Below are 21,339 nucleotides of genomic sequence, written 5' to 3' on the forward strand. Positions count from 1 at the left end.
AATTTCCACTACATGCATCCGACGAAGTGGGTATTCATCCACAAAAGCTTATGCTCCAATATGTCTTTTAGTCTATAAGGTGCCAGAGGACTCTTTGCCGCTTTTACAGTTCCAATAAGGTAACTAATTTCCCTTTCTTCTCCAAGTGCTGGTCCTTCAGTGTATTCATTGTGGGTGACTGGCAAGCAGTACTCAGAGATGAGGAGGGTGCAAGGATGAGGGCAGGATAGCTGCTTATGGAACCGCTGCCTCCAAAGGATGCATTAGCAGTGGAGTCCTGGACAAAGGCTTGATGTCTCACGAACTTGTGGATGGAACTCCACGTAGCTACCCTGAAAATATCAAGCAAGCATATCTCTTGAAGTGATGCTACTGAGGCTGCTTGTATGCTTGTAGAGTGATCCCTTACCCCATGTGGAGCAGGAAGCTGTGTCAACTGATACTATAGGGTACAGCTGGAGATCGACTTGGAGATCCTCTGAGAAGATACAGCTTGCCCTCATACTCATTCTGCTACAGTAATGGACTGTCTAGCTACTTCCTGATCTCTTTCATTCTCTGCAGGTAGAATGCAAATGCTCATGACATACTGAGAGAGTGAAGCCTCCTCTCATTGCTGGGGGCGTGGGGCTTTGGAAAAAACACAGGTAAGGAAATCAACTGGTTTATGTGAAATTCCAAAATTATCTTAGCAATGAATTTTCAGTGTAGTCATAGTGAGACCTTATCCTATGGACTATTGTGTATTAGGATCTGCCACTAGGGCCCCCAGTTCATCTACACTTCTGGCTGAGGTGATAGCAGTAAGGAAGACAACCTTCACTGAAAGGTCAGACATGGAACATGCAGCTGTCTGTTCAAAAGGTGGCTTCGGTTAGTGCTGAAAACACTAAAGATTCCAGTGAAGGGTTGGTTTCTTTACTATCTGAAAATGTCCCAGGATCAGGGCCTTCAAGAATGTGGCTACTACCAAGCGGATAAAGATCGAGTAAGTGTCCATTGGTGGGTGACACATGCTTACCGCCACCAGGTGAACCCATAGTGAGCTAAGAGAAAGGCCCATCATCTTGAGAAGAAGAAGATAGTCTAAAATAGCAGGCGTATCCACTGTCTCTAGAGATATATGGTTTTGCTGGGCCCAGACCTTCCACTTGGCTAGGTAATATTTTCTTGTGGAATCTTTTCTGCTATTATTAAGAATGATTTGCACAGCTTCAGAGCAGGAACATACACCCATCCAACTCAACACCCATCCAAGAACCAAGCTGTGAGATGAAGAACATGGCAGTTGGGATGCCTGTCTATGCCATTTTTCTGAGACAAGAGATCCAGAAAGGTCCAAATGCTGATAGATGGACAGGATGACATTTGTAGGAGGCTCAGAAACCAGAATTGTCTGGGCCATCTGGAGGCAATGAAGATAATTAGCACCCCATCTAGTTGAATCTTCTGTAAAACCTGAGGTAGGAGCAGGATGGAAGAGAAGACATAACTGAAGTGTTCTGTCCAAGGCACAAGGAGAGCATGATCTCTGGAGTACTGACCTTTAGTTCCCCTGGAGCAGTATATGTTGCACTTCTTGGCTGCCTGACAGGCAACATGTCCCAAGTGGTAGCTCCCCACTGAATGAAGATGCTCTTTACTCCCGAATCGTGTAACTTCCACTCATGATTGGTGGCAAAATGCCTGCTGAGGCTGTCTGCCTGTGAATTCTGAGTTCCTGGGAGGCACACTGCCAATAGAATGATGTGGTTCTGCATACACCCCAGTTCCATACATTGACCACTTCTATACATAAAGGGACAGAATGTGCACAGCCCTGCTCATTTATATAGAAAATAGTAATTATGTTTTCCAATATTAGCAGGATGTGCTGGAATTGTATGAAAGGTAGGAATGTTTTACAAGCCTCTCATGCTGTTCTCAGTTCCAGAAGATTTATGTGCATTCTGGCTTCCCACGGGGTCCAAGTGCTTTCTGTTGTGTGATTGTCCATGGGGGCTCCCGAGCCTGTAGGGAACCATCTACAATTATCATCTTGTCAGGTGTGGTGGATAGAAATGGAACTCCCTTGCACATACATCCAGAATTGATTTTTTTTAGATCAAATAAAATTTGATAAATCAAATTCAACCTGCTGTACTCCTTCACAGTTTTACTGTGTGAATATTTTTAGTCTCTTAGCTGTCACTTACCTGAAGCCTTTAGCAGATATGGTGACTAGGTGAGCATCCTTAATAGAAAGGGGAGGTGCATTGTTTTTGTTGGCTCCTACCCACTAGAACCCAAAACCCATCCCAATTTCAGGTTGGTTTGTGGTTGTGGTTGAATCTTTCACAGTTTTAATCTATACATCGTAGTAGTTCAAGTCAGGGATGCCAAAATCTTCTGGCTATGATAAATCACAGCGACCCTTGTCTTGGGAGCAAAGTTCTTTATTTAGTAGAATAAAGTGTTTTTTGTTTATAAGTAGGGTTGAATGGAGCTTGAATGGAGCTGGGAACCAAATTCCAGTGGGTTTATACAATGTATAGCCATGTCTTCAAAAGTCTTGAACCAACACCATAGTAGTCGAATGGAGTTTTGCCTCTGGCATCAGAGCAGGATAAAGCCTCTAAACAGAGTGGGAACAAAACGTTGTACTGATCATACAAAAACTTTGAGCTGGCCAAGTAAAAGGTGTTATGTTTTAATTAGTCAGGTCCTTAAATGAAGAAAAGCAGAATATGAACCTCCGTAAATGCTGAGAGCAGCTATCTCCTTGCATCCAAAAATATCTGATTTCTGGACTCTTGCATCCCAAAATATCTGATTTCTGGACTCTTCCAGGGACAGCAGGTATAGCAGCCTCCCCTGGCTCAGCCACTGCTGCTGGATCCTGGTTGCAGATTTGGCGGGGGAAATTTTTGCTTTTTATTCTGCACCATGTGGGTTTTGGGCCACCTGAGGAGGCGGTATGTGTTACTCAGCTGCATGGGTTCATCAGTAATCTCCCTGGACTCCAGAAAGCTGAGGCTTTGTCTACACTTGCAAGTGTATGACAAAACTTGTGTTGTTCAGAGGTGTTAAAAAAAACACCTTCCCGAAAGACAAACGTTTTGCGGATGACAAGCACCGGTGTGAACAGCGCGTTGTTGGCAGGAGCGCTCTCCTGCTGGCAAAGCTAATGCTGCTCATTGGGGATGGAAGTTTTCTGTTGGCAGGAGAGCTCTCTCCTGCCAACAAACAATGACTACACTGTAGTGGCACAGCCATGTAGCTGAAAGCTGACTAGTGTAGACATAGCCTGAGTAACACAAACCGCCTCCTCAGTCACCCTGGAAACTGCATGGGGCATATCAAAAGCTCAGGTTCTTCTTCTGGAAAAGAGAAGAGCTTTTGAATTTTTCCTCAGGGCAGCTTGGGGTCTGTGAAGGGAAGGTGCAGCTGCAGTGGCTCCGGCTGGCCCGGGGCTCCTTCGGGCAAGGTCGGGGAGGGGCGGGGGCGGAAGGGGAGAGATCAGGGCTCCGGCCGGCCTGGGGCTCCTCTGGCTGCGGCGGTGTGGGGGAGGGAATGGGCAGAGCTGGAGGCTAGCCTCCCTGAAGTGGGGTTCCACCCGCCACCCATGGACTCTTCAAATTACTGTTGAACATGAATTTAGATTTTGCAGATAAATTCATGTTAATTATTACGAAGTTTATTGAACAGATATTTGTAAACTTAATGCACCTTCCATGACTTTGTCCAAATGAGAGTAACTAATAAAAGAAATGTGCAAATGTGAATATCACTTAATCAACAGTTTAATAAATACTTACAAACCAGCCAAAATCGGATTTGTCTTCAGGGTACTAATGTACAACAATGTTGGATCTTCACTGTTAAAACAAAATGTTCTAGGGTTCTTTGTTTTAGAGCCATATCTATAATCGATGTGTATTCATTTACACTGACGTCTCTTGGACTTTGGAATACAAAATAATAATCACACCCATCTTTATAGTTCAGTAAGCGCCTTCATCTTTTAAGGCTTCATCTACTGACAAACCATCGAGATTCTTAAATCTAAAAGGGACCATTCCTCCACAGGATGTTCATTGAAGGATGGCCCTCAGCAAAGTGACATATGTAAGTGAGGATGGGAAGCAGGGGTTGTTCAGATTGTAACCAGAACATTTTTCCCAAATTTAAAGATGGTGTCCTAAATTCCTCCCAAAACTGACCAGAGAGCACCCAGTCCTATACTTCAGCTGCAAACCCTTCCTCCATGGAAAAAAATGATTCTGTTATAGAGACTATCAAGTGGGCTGTTGACTCCATCTGCTACCATGTTCTGGGCTACCCCATTACCAACCATACACTGTTCAAACTGCTATTAATGGAGGATGAATATGACTCACTGCACAATCCTTTTGCATTTGGTCCTAGAGTTCTACACAGATGTGTAGTCATGTTACATACAACACTAGTGGAAGCTGCTCAGATACTATGGTGATAAGCATAGTATAAAAACTAGGGCTGTCAAGCAATTAAAAAAATTAATTGTGATTAATAGCACGGTTAAAAAAATTAATCACAATTAACCACGCGATTAATCACACCATTAAACAATAATGAAATACCATTTATTTAAATATTTGTGGATGTTTTCTACATCTTCAACTATATTGATTTTAATTATAACACAAAATACAAAGTGTACAGTGCTCACTTTATTTTGATTACAAATATTTACACTGTAAAAAACAAAAGAAATAGTATTTTTCAATTCACCTAATACAAGTACTGTAGGGCAGTCTCTTTATCATGAAAGTTGAACTTACAAATGCAGAACTACGTACAAAAAAATAACTGCATTCAAAAATAAAACAATGTAAAACTTTGGAGCCTACAAGTCAACTCAGTCCTGATTTCTTGTTTAGCCAATAGTTCAGACAAACAAGTTTGTTTACCTTTGCAGGAGATAATGCTGCCCGCTTCTTGTTTACAATGTCACCTGAAAGCGAGAACAGGTTTTCTCATGGCAGTGTTGTTGCCGGCGTCGCAAGATATTTACATGCCAGATGCGCTAAAGATTCATATATCCCTTCTTCAACCACCATATATCACTTCAACCACCATTCCAGAGGATATGTCTCCATGCTGATGACGAGTTCTGCTCGATAACAATCCAAAGCAGTGAGGACTGACACATGTTCATTTTCATTATCTGAGTCAGATGCCACCAGCAGAAGGTTGATTTTCATTTTTTGGTGGTTCGGGTTCTGTAGTTTCCGAATCGGAGCATTATTAACAAGCATGGAAGCATGTCCTCTGGAATGGTGGCCAAGGCATGAAGAGGCATATAAATGTTTAGCATATCTGGCACATAAATACCTTGCAATGCCGGCTAGAAAAATGCCATGCAAACATCTGTTCTTACTTTCTGGTGACATTGTAAATAAGAAGTGGGCAGTAGTATCCCCTGCAAATGTAAACAAACTTGTTTGTCTTAGCAATTGGTTGAAGGAGAAGTAGGACTGAGTGGATTTGTAGGTTCTGAAGTTTTGCATTGTTTTATTTTTGAATGCAGTTATGTAACAAAAAAAAATCTACATTTGGAAGTTGCACTTTCATGATAAAAAGATTGCACCACAGTACTGGTATGAGGTGAATTGAAAAATACTTTTTCTTTTGTTGATTTTTTTTCCACTGCAAATATTTGTAATAAAAATAATAATATAAAGTGATCATTGTACACTTCGCATTCTGTGTTGTAATAGAAATAAATAAATATATTTGAAAATGTAGAAAAACATCCAAAAATATTTAATAAATTTCAATTGGTATTCTATTGTTTAACAGTGCAATTAAATCTGGGATTAATCACGATTAATTTTTTTAATCACAATTAATTTTTTTGAGTTAATCACGTCAGTTAACTGCGATTAATCGACAGCCCTAATAAAAACCTTTGTAGAACAGAATTTCCTTCCAAGTGCACTGGCAGCCAGTGAAGAACCATGCCAAGGTAGACTTTTCACTTCTGCACAGTGCCTTTCCTATGAGGGAGTTAGGAGTACACTTCATCCCTGGGGAAGCCAAGAAAGGGTTAACTAAGCTTCTCTACAAAAGCCCACAGCTAGCTGGTCCTATTGTGAAGATATGCAAAGCAGTAGGATGGGATTAGCTGTAAAGCAGATCAATCACCCTCTCCAATCTCCTTCAAAAGGGTGGTGGGGCAGTGAAGGATGTTTCTGGGCTAGGATCCCTAACATGGTGCAATCAACTCACAGTCCTGGAGCACCTGCCTCATAATGAGGCCCAGTATTGCAGTGCTTCTGCTTCCTCTCATCGTCATATTTAGTAAGTATCAATTTAAGGTAGTAAGAAAATCTCTTTAAATTACAATATAATAGCTAGGCGCCAAAGATGTTTCAAAAGAAAGGACAATGAATTAGCTCAAATTTTAAAATGTCTACCATTCGTTTGGAAGGTACCCTAATATATATATAAAGTATTTCTGAAGTGCAATAAAAAAGAACTAAAATTAGATTTGTTTCAATACATTACCCTATCATTTGTACCAGATACAGTATGATCCTAAAAGAACATTGTTCAAAAGTTATAGCCCTATATAAGTCCTCTTTCTATTCTTTCTGATCTTTCATTCTGGCTACATATGACTGAACTGCAGCCATTTCTTCATCCACCCTCCTTGATGGTGTCAGGGGATGGAGGTATCTGAAATTCCTTTGGCCACATGTAATCAGATAAGGTATTAAATTTGCATCAGTAGTAGCCAAAAATGCTTATTAACCCTCTTGTCTCTCCAAAGCAGCTGGGGCTGGAAGTGATGTCTAGGTATTTCTAGTTCATTTCTACAGAGTACATAGTCCACATTTACAAAAGTAACCCTGACTTCCTGTAATTAATATTACGGACTTTCACTAGCATACAATCATGCATGGAGGGAGTATTCCTCACATAGTCTCACACTGGTCAACTCTGTGGCTAACAGCCCATATATTTTGTATCATAATGACAAAATTATATTCCATATCTTAAAGTTGTTGGATTGTTTTCACTCTGAATTCACTATTAAAGCTATGAAAACAGCATCTGGATTTTAAACATCACTTTTCCAATGCCTTATGATCAATAGTCTCAATGTTTTTTCTGCTGATTGTAAGAAGTTGTACTTGCTTCCATACCTAACCAATTTTTCTTTGAATATCAATATATAATCTCATTTACAATGTATGTTCTTTTCCTTGTTGTATTTCTCTGTCTGAGTTAATATACTAATTTTATTAGCAAAATGTTAATGTGGGTAATAGCTTTCTGTAACAATTTAGATTAACCTGGTTAGATCATACTTAAAATGTAGAACCATCTTGTCAACTGAAAATGACTGAATGTGTCCACATTCTTTACAGTAAGTGTAATAGATGAATGTTCAAGTGAATAAGTATAAATCCTAAGATTTGGCAGCTATTGTAACAGTTCTTGTTATTGTTTAGACTCCCCACCCCAGAGACTTGTGCTTAATTATATCCTGCTTAGGCCTTAAGTGTGCATGAGTTCTGGACTTAGCTGGAGACGGAAAAGACCATCAACTTTCTCCTTTGCCAAAGTCACCCAGGGAGCACTTATATTATAGCGTCATTATTGTCTCTAGCCATTTGTCAACACCTCAAATTCACCTTTTTATTTGGCAGTGTGTGCATCTAACTAGCAAGGTCAATACAGGTCAGGACTGAAACACTGTGACAGAGTTACAAAGATTGTACAGCATCTGCCAGCATTATACCTTGCTTTAGCCAGTGCTATTATTTTTTTGCTTTCAACAAGTACTAAATCACCAAGAACATTTGTATGAAACGAGAAAAAAATAAATGTTTAACTTTTAAACATTTACTGTAGACATTTCATTTCTTAGAGTTCTAGGTAAATAGAAGATTTCACACAATAATCACCAAATCCACAGCTGGCGTTAATCATCAGATTTATGCCAGTTGAGGTGGAGCCACTGTATCAGAAATTAGATACTAACCTGAGTTTTTGGTGGAGCAATAACTAATAGACAGCAGGGCTAGAATTATTGTGCTTAATGAAAACATTTTCTCACCCAGGTTCTCGGGCCTTGACTTGGCCCACATTTTTCTCCATATGGTCTGGCCTTTTCTCATATTAACCCAGCTCTGCTGGACATGTACATTATCTAAATGACCTCATTCTCACATACTTCTTTATATTTCTCAGAATTTGAGGAATGACGTTTTGGATCATTTGGTTAGGATGAAATGAAGTAGATGCTTAGGTCCTGAAGAGTTGGAAACTCATTTGTTGATGCTGGCTACACTTACTATCTATTTTCCTTATATATATTTTTCCTTTCCAATATACCATTACAAGATGAAATATTCCCTAAAGCTTGGAAATTGGCAATGCACGGTATTGCAGTCTATAAGTCTATTGTCACTCTAGACTGTAACATGACCAAACACTACCTCTTTCCTAACCATTTATTACAAACAATGGAGGGCATTGAATTATCCATTGTGAAATATGCACACATGACAACTGTGAACAGATTTCTCCCTTCAGTTGGGGCCACATCCTGCCCTGTGGTATTAAGGAAAGACTAAGGAGCCTCTTTCCGTACCTGCAATGTGGCTTATGCAGCAACAATTTGGTGCTTGGAAGAGCTATAGGAAAGCACCCTGTCCTTGGTGTGTAAGCTGTTGGGGGCAGCACCCATGTGCTGGGAGAAAACAGAGATTCCTTTTAACAGATCAGGGAAGTATATGTGACAGCATGTTCACCCCACATCTCCCTGAGAGATTCTGCTTTATATCACTGGGAGGACTCATGGACTAGATGTACAATTGGCACTTCTCTGCTCCATTATTCCATATGGTAAAGACAGGGTTTTCCACATAGATGGATAATAGCCATAATGCATCTTTTCCCCATTCTACAGGCATGGCCAAACTCCTGCTCGCAAGCCACATGTGGCTCTTTTACAGTTAAATTGCAGCTTGCAGAGAAATTACAGTCCAACACACTTTGCAGCTAGAATTAGTAACAACACTCGGGGCTTAAATTCTCTTGAACTATTTCCTGGAGACCCCCATTCTCCCCCAATTCTCTGCCTACCAGACTGGGGGGGGATCTTGCCCTGTAGGGAAGGTGGTCTTGAGGCTTCACCCTTGCAGGAGGCACCAGGGCTCAGTAGGTGCAGAAGTCCTGAGCCCCAGTGCCCCCTCCCCTGGGGCTGAAGCCCCTTGTCACCATGCCTCAGTGGGTCACAACTGAGAATACCAAGTTCAGGACAAACTGCTCAGAAATAGAGCAGACACACCCAAAAACTTGTGGTTATTCTTCCATAAGATATACCAAACCAGCAATAAAAGTAAACTTCTGTCTCACCACAATGGCTAACAAGAAGTCAGAAATGCAGCCTGCTTAGGTATTCCAGTCCTGGATTCAACACCCAGACACTAGACTTAATGATGAGTGGTTATTTAAAACCAATTTAATCAAACAAAGGATTCTTCTGATCCCAAAAGAACCACCCACATACTCAGGGCAACATATAGCTCAGATCTTACCCAATAATCACGCTGATGCCAATACTTTAGTATCTAATATCTAAATGTTTATAAGAGAAAAGAAAGAGCTCAGAGTTTAAATTGGTTAAAAGAATCGAATACATACAATAATTGCAAAGCACTTGGATCAGGCTTGAAGCATGGCATAAACTGCTGGCTTAAATTCAGGATAGGCTTCTAGGGGCACAAAGCTCTAAAGATATAGAGCAGGTTGCACAGAGGAGCCAAGAGGCCAGTGAAGAAGCTTGGCAACATGTGACCTCCAGAAGAGGTAAGCGGAATGTCCGGGTTCCAGTAACACAGACACAGGTAACTAACCGCTTTCATGTTCTCTCCACAGGTACCATTGCGGAGAGTGGACCAGATGATATGTCTGGGGGGAGAAAGCAGAAGGAGACTCCGCTGGTTGGAAGGCATGAGATGCGATGTCCTGAGGTTGGGGGTTCCACGACCACCACTCCCAAGAAGAGAAGGCGGGTGGTGATGGTCGGGGACTCTCTCCTCCGGGGGACTGAGTCATCTATCTGCCGCCCTGACCGGGAAAACCGAGAAGTCTGCTGATTGCCAGGGGCTAAGATTCGCGATGTGACGGAGAGACTGCCAAGACTCATCAAGCCCTCGGATCGCTACCCCTTCCTGCTTCTCCATGTGGGCACCAATGATACTGCCAAGAATGACCTTGAGCGGATCACTGCGGACTACGTGGCTCTGGGAAGAAGGATAAAGGAGTTGGAGGCGCAAGTGGTGTTCTCGTCCATACTCCCCATGGAAGGAAAAGGCCTGGGTAGGGACCGTCGAATCGTGGAAGTCAACGAACGGCTACGCAGGTGGTGTCGGAGAGAAGGCTTTGGATTCTTTGACCATGGGATGGTGTTCCATGAAGGAGGAGTGCTGGGCAGAGACGGGCTCCATCTTACGAAGAGAGGGAAGAGCATCTTTGCCAGCAGGCTGGCTAACCTAGTGAGGAGGGCTTTAAACTAGGTTCACCGGGGGAAGGAGACCAAAGCCCTGAGGTAAGTGGGAAAGCGGGATACCGGGAGGAAGCACAGGCAGGAATGTCTGTGAGGGGAGGGCTCCTGCCTCATACTGGGAATGAGGGGCGATCAACAGGTTATCTCAAGTGCTTATATACAAATGCACAAAGCCTTGGAAACAAGCAGGGAGAACTGGAGGTCCTGGTGATGTCAAGGAACTATGACGTGATTGGAATAACAGAGACTTGGTGGGATAACTCACATGACTGGAGTACAGTCATGGATGGTTATAAACTGTTCAGGAAGGACAGGCAGGGCAGAAAAGGTGGGGGAGTAGCACTGTATGTAAGGGAGCAGTATGACTGCTCAGAGCTCCGGTACGAAACTGTGGAAAAACCTGAGTGTCTCTGGATTAAGTTTAGAAGTGTGTGCAACAAGAGTGATGTAGTGGTGGGAGTCTGGTATAGACCACCGGACCAGGGGGATGAGGTGGATGAGGCTTTCTTCCGGCAACTCACGGAAGCTACTAGATCGCATGCCCTGATTCTCATGGGTGACTTTAATTTTCCTGATATCTGCTGGGAGAGCAATACAGCGGTGCATAGACAATCCAGGAAGTTTTTGGAAAGCGTAGGGGACAATTTCCTGGCGCAAGTGCTAGGGGAGCCAACTAGGGGGGGGCGCTTTTCTTGACCTGCTGCTCACAAACCGGGTAGAATTAGTAGGGGAAGCAAAAGTGGATGGGAATCTGGGAGGCAGTGACCATGAGTTGGTTGAGTTCAGGATCCTGACGCAGGGAAGAAAGGTAAGCAGCAGGATACGGACCCTGGACTTCAGGAAAGCAGACTTCGACTCCCTCAGGGAACGGATGGGTAGGATCCCCTGGGGGACTAACATGAAGGGGAAGGGAGTCCAGGAGAGCTGGCTGTATTTCAAGGAATCCCTGTTGAGGTTACAGGGACAAACCATCCCGATGAGTCGAAAGAATAGTAAATATGGCAGGCGACCGGCTTGGCTTAATGGTGAAATCCTAGCGGATCTTAAACATAAAAAAGAAGCTTACAAGGAGTGGAAGGTTGGACATATGACCAGGGAAGAGTATAAAAATATTGCTCGGGCATGTAGGAAAGATATCAGGAGGGCCAAATCGCACCTGGAGCTGCAACTAGCAAGAGATGTCAAGAGTAACAAGAAGGGTTTCTTCAGGTATGTTGGCAACAAGAAGAAAGCCAAGGAAAGTGTGGGCCCCTTCCTGAATGAGGGAGGCAACCTAGTGACAGAGGATGTGGAAAAAGCTAATGTACTCAATGCTTTTTTTGCCTCTGTTTTCACTAACAAGGTCAGCTCCCAGACTGCTGCGCTGGGCATCACAGAATGGGGAAGAGATGGCCAGCCCTCTGTGGAGATAGAGGTGGTTAGGGACTATTTAGAAAAGCTGGACGTGCACAAGTCCATGGGGCCGGACGAGTTGCATCCGAGAGTGCTGAAGGAATTGGCGGCTGTGATTGCAGAGCCCTTGGCCATTATCTTTGAAAACTCGTGGCGAATGGGGGAAGTCCCGGATGACTGGAAAAAGGCTAATGTAGTGCCAATCTTTAAAAAAGGGAAGAAGGAGGATCCTGGGAACTACGGGCCAGTCAGCCTCACCTCAGTCCCTGGAAAAATCATGGAGCAGGTCCTCAAAGAATCAATCCTGAAGCACTTACATGAGAGGAAAGTGATCAGGAACAGTCAGCATGGATTCACCAAGGGAAGGTCATGCCTGACAAATCTAATCGCCTTTTATGATGAGATTACTGGTTCTGTGGATGAAGGGAAAGCAGTGGATGTATTGTTTCTTGACTTTAGCAAAGCTTTTGACACGGTCTCCCACAGTATTCTTGTCAGCAAGTTAAGGAAGTATGGGCTGGATGAATGCACTATAAGGTGGGTAGAAAGCTGGCTAGATTGTCGGGCTCAACGGGTAGTGATCAATGGCTCCATGTCTAGTTGGCAGCCGGTGTCAAGTGGAGTGCCCCAGGGGTCGGTCCTGGGGCTGGTTTTGTTCAATATCTTCATAAATGATCTGGAGGATGGTGTGGATTGCACTCTCAGCAAATTTGCGGATGATACTAAACTGGGAGGAGTGGTAGATACGCTGGAGGGGAGGGATAGGATACAGAAGGACCTAGACAAATTGGAGGATTGGGCCAAAAGAAATCTGATGAGGTTCAATAAGGATAAGTGCAGGGTCCTGCACTTAGGACGGAAGAACCCAATGCACCGCTACAGACTAGGGACCGAATGGCTAGGCAGCAATTCTGCGGAAAAGGACCTAGGGGTGACAGTGGACGAGAAGCTGGATATGAGTCAGCAGTGTGCCCTTGTTGCCAAGAAGGCCAATGGCATTTTGGGATGTATAAGTAGGGGCATAGCGAGCAGATCGAGGGACGTGATCGTTCCCCTCTATTCGACACTGGTGAGGCCTCATCTGGAGTACTGTGTCCAGTTTTGGGCCCCACACTACAAGAAGGATGTGGATAAATTGGAGAGAGTCCAGCGAAGGGCAACAAAAATGATTAGGGGTCTAGAGCACATGACTTATGAGGAGAGGCTGAGGGAGCTGGGATTGTTTAGTCTGCAGAAGAGAAGAATGAGGGGGGATTTGATAGCTGCTTTGAACTACCTGAAAGGGGGTTCCAAAGAGGATGGCTCTAGACTGTTCTCAATGGTAGCAGATGACAGAACGAGGAGTAATGGTCTCAAGTTGCAATGGGGGAGGTTTAGATTGGATATTAGGAAAAACTTTTTCACTAAGAGGGTGGTGAAACACTGGAATGCGTTACCTAGGGAGGTGGTAGAATCTCCTTCCTTAGAGGTTTTTAAGGTCAGGCTTGACAAAGCCCTGGCTGGGATGATTTAACTGGGAATTGGTCCTGCTTCGAGCAGGGGGTTGGACTAGATGACCTTCTGGGGTCCCTTCCAACCCTGATATTCTATGGTTCTATGATTCTATGAAATCAAGTCTCTGGTTGCTTCCAAATGATTGGAAGGTTCTCAGTCCCTTGATTAGAATGCTCCCATTAGTATAAGTCCATAGTCCAGAGAACAAAGCAGGAAAGAGGTTAAATGGAGATGTTTCCAGGGCCTTTTATAGCTTCTCCCATGTGGAGGGAAACTCATTGTTCCAAGCAGAGCCCTCAGCACAGTTTGTGGAAAAGTACAGGCACACAAGATGGAGTTCAGTACCACATGATCTAGTCACATGCCCTTCCATGCTTCAGTGGTCATAGTAGGGGCCACTACCCATATTAAAGAATATAAGAACATAAGAACAGGCATACTGGGTCAGACTAAAGGTCCATCTAGCCCAGTACCCTGTCTTCCGACAATGGCAATGCCAGGTGCCCCAGAGGGAATGTACAGAACAAGTAATCATCAAGTGATCCATCCTGTCGCCCATTCCCAGCTTCTGGTAAACAGAGGCCAGGGACACCATCCTTGCCCATCCTGGCTAATAGCCATTGATGGACCTACCCTTCTTGAACTTATCTAGTTCTTTTTTGAACCCTTGGCCTTCACAACATCCTCTGGCAAAGAGTTCCAAAGGTTGACTCTGCGTTGTGTGAAAAAAATACTTCCTTTCATTTAATTTAAACCTGCTGCCTATTAATTTCATTTGGTGACCCCTAGTTCTTGTATTATGAGAAGGAGTAAATAATACTTCCTTATTTACTTTCTCTACACCAGTCATGACTGTATAGACCTTTATCATATCCCTCCTTAGTCGTTTCTTTTCCAAACTGAAAAGTCCCAGTCTTATTAATCTCTCCTCATATGGCAGCCGTTCCATACCCCTAATCATTTTTGTTTCCCTTTTCTGAACCTTTTCCAATTTCAATATATCTTTTTTGAGATGGGGCGACCACATCTGCACACAGTATTCAAGGTGTGGGCGTACCATGAATTTATGTAGAGGCAATCTGATATTTTCTGTCTTATTATCTACTCTTTCTTAATGATTCCCAACATTCTGTTCTTTTTTTGACTGGTGCTGCACATTGCGTGGATGTTTTCAGAGAACTATCTGCAGTGACTCCAAGATCTCTTTCTTGAGTGATAACAGTGAATTTAGACCCCATCATTTTATATGTAAAGTTGGAATTATGTTTTCCAATGTGCATTACTTTGCATTTACCAACATTGAATTTCATCTGCCGTTTTGTTGCCCAGTCACCCAGTTTTGTGAGATCCTTTTGTAGCGCTTCGCTGTCTCCTTGGGCCTTAACTATCTTGAGTAGCTTTGTATCACCTGCAAATTTTGCCACCTCACTGTTTGCCCCTTTTCGAGATCATTTATGAATATGTTGAATAGGGCTGGTCCCAGTACAAACCCCTGGCGTACACCACTATTTACCTCTCTCCATTCTGAAAACTGACCATTTATTCTTCCCAATCATGAGAGGACCTTCCCTCTTATCCCATGACAGCTTACTTTCCCTGGTTCAGAAAAGGGCAACAAAAATTATTAGGGGTTTAGAATGGCTTGCATATGAGGAGAGATTAATAAGACTGGGACTTTTCAGCTTGGAAAAGAGGCGACTAAGGGGGGATATGATAGAGGTCTATAAAATCATGAGTGGTATAGAGAAAGTAAATAAGGAAGTGTTATTTACTCCTTCTCATAATACAAGAAGAGGGGGCCACCAAAGTAATCATTTCCTTTTCCATTGAACAGTTTCTCTCATCCGTAATTAATTAAGAGGGAGTGATGCACAAATAGGTATTGGATAAAATATTGCCAGAGGATGGATAAAGATAGCAGGATAAATGCAGCGATTAAGACCTGTACAAAGTGCCAATCACATTAGGATCCATTTTTTTAGTATGTTAGGTTCAGGAATTATTGTATGACAAGATCTCATTTTCTGTAATATTTTCATCACCTGAGAGAACTGATAAAGGCAGAATAGAAAATACCTGATTTTGTTTTAATTTTTTTATATAATCAATTGGTGATTGATTGTATAGTTTTGGCATCTATTGTAGTGAGACTCTAAACAGCACTAGCCAGAGCAAGCCATCTCACAAGCAGATGCTATGGAAGCCAAGTACCTAACTCCTGCCATTTGTGCTCAGTTGTGTGGTGATTTTATGGTACAGACAGACTAGTATAAGACTATCAATCCTATGTCACTCTGAGCTAGGACCTAAGACAGGCTGGAATCAGCATCCATAACACTCAACCTCAGAGTTACCTCATCTCTGTAACCACAAATACCTATAGTAATAGACCCAAATTCTTAGCAATTTTCTATACATGGAATATTTCCATAACATTTTCTACATGTAGAAGGAAATTTATTTTGCAGAATGTGATCTCTTATCTGAGACAGTGGCTAAGGCAAAGGACAATATCCAAACCTTCCTAAGCCAGGTTTGCTGTTGCGAAAGCCTATTTATTTTAGAAGTAAAGGTGACAAACACACAAAAGCTCAAATCAGAAAACCGGTATGTTGTTACACTGTTAGCTTCAAACAAGATAAATTAACCACTGTCAGATGGATTTTAAAAGGGATGCTCCGGATGTGCTGCAGGGAGCTTGACCACTCAGTTGAGTAACTAGCAAAGGTGAGGATATTTTGAAAATTTAGACCTTGCTTTAGGAACACAAGCTGCCTGGACACATTGTCTCTAGCTTGCACTAAGTCACCTGGACCTTCAAGAGTCAGCAGTCACACAAGGCTATGATACTCAGGAGATGATGTTATGTATTGCCACAGTGCCCCTCTTCTACTGTGGGTTCAAGTTCTCAGCAGGGTGCCATACACAGCCAATGTAGTAACCACTGAATAACAGCAAGATTCAGTAAACACACAAGACAATAGAGATGCAAATAGTTTTCAGACTGACATGGGCAATCCCTCACATTGCTCATACCCTTCTCAAGCCAGGTGCAAGAAAATGTTGCAGAAGAGGATTATATAGCAGATATGGGGTTACTGTGGCATATTGTCAACCCAAAAGTATATGTTCTGATGTGTGATCTGCAAATGGAACATGGGAAGCTGCTGTCCGCAGTCTATGGCTGGGGTAAATATTGCCTGGACTAGACAAGCAGGTAAGAGAGCCTAGTTGCTAGAAAGGGAATAGGGGTCAATGGAAATTGGGAGGGGGGCAGTGCGGAGAATGCAAAGAAAGAAAATTAAGTCTAGTAGGATGAAAATACTCAGATTCTGGAAGAAAAGCATCCTTAGCTAGGTCTCCTGAAGAACTGAGCTTGAGCTGAAAAAGAGGCAGCTTGGTCATGCTGCCTATACAGATTTGAAAACCATCTAAAAAGAGAGAGAAACTCATTAGGAACTCATTAGACATTAAAGTAATATTTGGAACACTTCACTATGAAGAGTATATGTATAGTACAGTATGTAGGGGTCTCCAGTCACAACGCAACGTATTTTGCCCACTGTATTACCTGTACTTCCATCCAACTTCTAACACACAAAATAAGGCATGTCTACACTACACTACACTACACGGGAAGTCGATCTAAGTTAACACTACTCCAGCTATGTGAATAACATAGCTGGAGCTGATGTAGCTTAGGTCGACTTACTGTAGTGTCTATACCACGCTGAGTCAACAGGGGACGCTCTCCCATTGACTTACCTTACTCCTCTTGTTCCCAGTGGAGTATTGGAGTTGACCAGAGGGCACTCAGCCTTTGATTTAGCAGGTCTTCACTAGACCTGCTAAATCACCCCCCGGTGCATTGATCACAGCAGCGTCGATCCCGCAGTAGTGTAGACACAGCCTAAGAAACTAATTTGCAGAAAGTTGCAAACACCAAAAACTTACAGGAGGGATACAAGAGAATGATTATTATCTTTTAATTTTACTGTGGTTTCAAAGTATATTTAAAGCAGCCTCAGTCAGTGATACATATGGCATAGGTCTTTCTTTTGCAACCATATTATGCCCAGCTGGTTAGCTCCAGGATGCAACACTTTATTTTGGTATTTTTGCTACTTTTCCAAGTACTTGGTTGCAGATTGTAAAGGAAAGTCCTTGGCACTGGAGCCAATTTTCACCAATGTCAAACAAAAGCAGTTGTTTGGATGGTGTCTTGAAAATCTAGTTTCTTTGTATGATAATCGTTGAAGTCATATTTCCATGTTATGGGTAACAGAATATCTAGTAATGTACTTTGTCCATTTGTAAATTTACGTGACAAAATAGTGACTAAAAAGAACTCAGCAGCTTCAATTCAGTCTCTTCAAAAAAAAGATGTAGAATTTAAAACAAATACATAGAAATTAATAAGTTGCACCCAATGGAGGAGAGACCATACCTAGTGGTTAGAGCAAGAGATCGAGAATCAGGATTCCTGAATTCTATTCTTGAACCCAGTAGTGACTTGTTCTGTAACACAGAGCAAGTCACTTCCTTATTGCAGGTATAATTGTTTCTGAGTCTTAATTATCTAAATAGTTTTAAAGTTATTTGAAATCCTCAAATGAAACTTGCAAAATGTAGCATCTTACAGGACTTCTGAAATTTTTTTCCTAATGGCAATAGAAAGGTGGCAGGGAATTGTATTGGGGGGGGGGGTTGTGTTTGTTTTTGATTTGTTTGTTTGTTTGTTTCTGTTTGCTTGGTTTAGGTTTTAATCTATTTGTTTCTAAAAAAGGAAACTTTTTAATAGTCTTTAAAATAGCACTGAAAACAGCCTTGTGTGTGTCTAATTAGCACTAAAAAGTATATTTTATTGCAGTAAAGAATAAGATGATCCATATATTTAATAAGACACTGAACAGATATGAAGAAGCTCAGTCACACTGAGTACGAGCAGTGAAAGTAAAATTATGTCATTCTGCGCTGATAAAAATACATAAATGAATGACAGTTTCTACTAATTTACTAATTTAGTAGAGAGGGGAAAGGAAAAGAAATACCAACAAGAGGATAGATAATAAATGGGGAGGAGGGCATACTTAAACACCAGAAAAATTTCCCAATGTTCATTAGCTGGTTTTAAGATATTTCCCAGAAGCAGTTTAATAAATCACTTGTGCTTTCCTGTCCTATCCTGTACTGGCTCCTTAATCCATAGTCTAGCCAAGTTTCTTCTACCTCTAACTGCACAATAGTTCAGGGGAATTCCATATCTGTATCAGTTATTTTTGCTTAAATTGAATGTACAGTAATCCAGGTTTGGGATGAGAATAAAACCCTAGCATCTTGAAGTGAGATTCTACTCTGCTTAGGGTCTCTGCAGGAACAGTATCATGAGGCTTAATGTTTATTCTCTCCAGGACAGGCAGCTCACAGTTGCTCAATTTACAACTAAAAAGAGACTGAGTCTCTGTTCATTTACACCAGTTTTACATTGTTTTCATTATAATGACACCAGCATAAAAACTCAACATAGGCCCCTTCCCGCTGTCTATTTCTTTGTCCTTTGACTATAGCTCCTCGCAGCAGGGACTATCCTCCTTAAGTGTTTGGAGAGCATCAAGCACAGGGATGGCCAACCTGTGGCTCCAGAGCCACATGTGGCTCTTCAGAAGTTAACATGTGGCTCCTTGTATAGACACTCACTCCGGGGCTGGAGCTACAGGCGCCAACTTTCCAATGTGCCAGGGGGTGCTCAACCCCTGGATCTGCCACAGGCCCCCACTCCACCCCTTTCTGCCCCCTCCCCTGAGCCTACTGTGCCCTCGCTCCTTCCACCTTCCCCACAGAGCCTCCTGCATGCCACAGAATAGCTGGTTGGGAAGTGCAGGGAGGGAGTGAGAGGCGCTGATCGGCAGGGCTCCCGGTGGGCAGGAGGCACTGTGAACGGGGAAGGGGTTGCGAGCTGATGGGCGGGCTGCTGATGTATTACTATGGCTTTTTGGCAATGTACATTGGTAAATTCTGGCTCCATCTCAGGCTCAGGTTGGCCACCTGCACATAGTAGGTTCTACCACAAATAAATAATAATAGAGTGAACAATAAGGCACAAGGATTTTACTTTCAGCCCTCCAAATTCACCCAGGGATCTGGCAATTAAGCAAGCCCACACATCACCACCAGCAGGCTAAATTATTCCTCAGGCTAAATTCTTCCATCTGTTGCACCTAATCCAACCCCGCTACATCTAGGAAGCACAGATGTAGGTGACAACAGAACTTAGCTTTGCAAGCCAGACTGGAATATAGCCTGCTCTCTCTCAGCAGTATTGGCTCTGAACCGCTAATGTAAATGGCAAAGAATTACAAATATTTTCTTCTCAATAAGAAACCCGTTGTCATTGACCCTTGTATGGCTGTGTGGAAGGAGTGGGAGGATACAAAAGGCTTTCCAGCCACATGCAGTCCTGTCCAAGAGCGAGGGACAACTGCAGTCCATCCACTCAAGCAGTGCAAGGACTATTACTCCTGTGACCGCAGGATTGCACCACATGCCAAAGAGAATTAGGAATAGAAAAGAGGAAGAGGGGTGATGTTCTTGAGCAGCGGCAGTCAAAAAAGCAAACAGAATGTTGGGAATCATCAAGCAAAGGAAAGATAATATGATATTTTAAAGACAGAAAATATCATATTGCCTCTATCTAAATCCATGGTACACCTTGAATACAGCGTGCAGATGTGGTCACCCCATCTCAAAAAAGATATATTGGAATTGGAAAGGTTCAGAAAAGGGCAACAAAAATGATTAGGGGTATAGAACAGCTTCCATATGAGGAGAGATTAATAAGGCTGGGACTTTTCAGCTTGGAAAAGAGGCGACTAAGGGGGGATATGATAGAGGTGTATAAAATCATGAGTGGTAAAGTAAATAAGGAAGTGTTATTTACTCCTTCTCATAATACAAGAAGAGAGGGCCACCAAAATAAAATAATAGGTAGCAGGTTTAAAACAAACACAAGAAAGTATTTTTTCACGCAACGCACTGTCAACCTCTGGAACTCCTTGCCAGAGGGTGTTGTGAAGGCCAATACTATAATGCAGTTCAAAAGGGAGCTAGATAGATTCAGGGAAGATAGGTCCATCAATGGCTATTAGTCAGGATGGGCAGGAATGGTGTCCCTAGCCTCTGTTTTCCAGAAGCTGGGATTGGGTGACAGGGCATGGATCACTTGATGATAACCTGTCTGTTCATTCCCTTTGGGGGACCTGCCATTGGCCAGTGTCAGAGGACAGGATACTGGGCTTGATGGACCTTTGGTCTGACCCAGTACGGCCGTTCTTATGTTCTCTCTGGAAGTCAATGCGGTCAGAAAGGAACTAAGCCACTTTGCATCCTAACGCCCAACCCCATTCTCCTCACTCTCAAAGCAGCACAATTTAGCCCAAAATAAGCAGGTACATCACTGAGTGCACACAGGGAGCAGCTCGGTTCAATAAGATGTCATTGTTTGCATAGTGTAGTCACTTTTCAGAGCAGAAAACTGTCAATTCATAGGTTATCATAGTTTCACAGATTCCAAGGCCAGACAGGACCATTGTGATCTTCTAGTCTGATTTCTATATAACACAGGCCATAGAACTTTCCCCAAATAATTCCTAGCGCATACCTTTAGAAAAACATCCAATCTTTATTTTAAAATTGCCAGTGATAGGAGAATCCACCATGACCCACGGTTTACCATTGGAACCACGTATGACCCTCACTGTAACAAATATAACCCTTCTTTTCAGTCTGAATTTGCCTAGCTTCAATTTCCAGCCACTGGATCATGATATACCTTTATCTGCTAGAGACATACATCAGTTGTGGGCTTTGTCCTCTTTGTAACTAGCCTCAGGCTCCTGCTCCTAATGCTC

Source organism: Chelonia mydas, chromosome 2 (genome assembly GCF_015237465.2).
Source record: "Chelonia mydas isolate rCheMyd1 chromosome 2, rCheMyd1.pri.v2, whole genome shotgun sequence".
Classification (NCBI taxonomy): domain Eukaryota; kingdom Metazoa; phylum Chordata; order Testudines; family Cheloniidae; genus Chelonia; species Chelonia mydas.